Below are 1,624 nucleotides of genomic sequence, written 5' to 3'. Positions count from 1 at the left end.
TACATTCAAAAGAGAAGGAAATGCTAGATTGCAGTTAGAGGTCAGAGAATATAAAGATAAGTGGATTTTTTTCAATTCAAGATCATAGACACCCTGAAATCTTTCCCTAGACCCCCAAGGGGTCTGTGGACCCTTGGTTGAGAACCCCTGGGTTAGAGGCTGGTTGGAGTTCCTTTGTCTCACCTCTTTCCCCCACCAAGATGGAAGGTGAGGGTTGCAGTCCCAGCTGCCCCCTCCCCACCCTATCCCTCTTCCTTCACTTTGCAGATTGATGCCTGCTCCTTGGAACTTCCTGATCACAAAAGGATTGCCCCCACTGGGCCTCTGGGAGCAGGGCAGGACTGTGGGTCTCTTCTTCATAGGGAGAACTTTCCCTGTGAGCTGGGGGTCTGTTGTGCTTTCAGTGAACATGAGGCCACATCTGGCTGATTCTCTGGCAGAAGTGGCACTTCTTAGTCTGGGGTGGCAGCATGTATTCCTTGGCATGATGGTCTAGCCCTCCACAGCTGTAGCTCCTGTCTCCCTCAGATCTGTGCTTCTGAATCTTCTTCCTCTTTGGTTCTGCCTCATTCCCAGTACAGAACATCCTACCAGGTCCGGTGACATGGATAGATTCCAGGCCCTTGGCAGGCCTCTTCAAGGTGTATTCCACTGCCTCTCTCTCCTTCAGTCTCTGGAAGCCCTCCCTGTACAGCTTACATGGATGCACAAAGACGTCTAATGTGGTGGTGGAGTGCAGCCCTGCTGCACACAGTCAGGGACAGGAATCTGAACCTCATGCCCACTTTAAATGCCTTACTGATACCGGCACCGTGCTGCAGCTCTGGCTCTTCTGCCTCCCTGGCCATGTTCTTTGGCGCCTCTTCTCCTGCCTTGCTGCACCCACCTGCAAACTGCTGGTTGAGTAGCGAGCCTATGGCTGTTGCTTGCGCCTGTGGCCCTGGGCCACTGGTCTGGCAGCTGATGGCCCTGGAGAAGTATGGAGGCAAAGGGTGGTTCCAAGAAAAGGCAGGTACATTTTCTGCGGCACCTAAATTGACTTCTGTCCTTACCAATCTACTGAAATGGCTCATGCCTTGATGACTTTTTGTAAAAACGATGTATAATTAGGTTTTTGAAAACAATCTGCATGTCTCTTTAATTTTATATTATGGCACCATACACAATTATTTGTTAAGTTTATTTTGTATTAACCAAAGAAAATTGAACCTGTCAGTCAAACTGGAATAAGAAAGAGTATTTTGTTATTACCAATAAACAGAAATTTGTACAACAAAGAATATTATTTTTTGTCACTTGAAATATTGTTAGTTGCAAGTTTTAAAGGTATGCATTGTTTTTCTCCTTACTTATTTTAGTAGGGATTTTTATTGAAGACAGCATGCCTTTCCTCTCACCTCCATCTTTTTTTCTTTTTGGCTTACAGTCACAATACTTGAGCAAAACATAATGATGCCTTCTTCAAGTTGAGGCTTCCTTGTGGTAACATACTCATATTACAAAGCTTTTTCTCAAAGAGTTCCTCATTTAATTCTCAAACAACTCTTTAGAGAGTATTTAATTTCCCCTTATTTTCAGATGAAGGAAATGAAACTCAAAGAGAAAAAAAAATTCCCATATTTAC

General features: G+C 44.6%; 1 pseudogene; it reads right to left on the bottom strand.

The window, feature by feature from the left end:
• Window positions 1-256: 256 nt before the first annotated feature.
• Window positions 257-1,073, bottom strand: LOC101438335 (protein lin-28 homolog A pseudogene; annotated as a pseudogene).
• Window positions 1,074-1,624: the final 551 nt, after the last annotated feature.

The sequence above is a fragment of the Dasypus novemcinctus genome, chromosome 7 (genome assembly GCF_030445035.2).
Source record: "Dasypus novemcinctus isolate mDasNov1 chromosome 7, mDasNov1.1.hap2, whole genome shotgun sequence".
In the NCBI taxonomy this organism is placed as follows: domain Eukaryota; kingdom Metazoa; phylum Chordata; class Mammalia; order Cingulata; family Dasypodidae; genus Dasypus; species Dasypus novemcinctus.
This window is presented reverse-complemented; position numbering and strand designations above follow the sequence as displayed.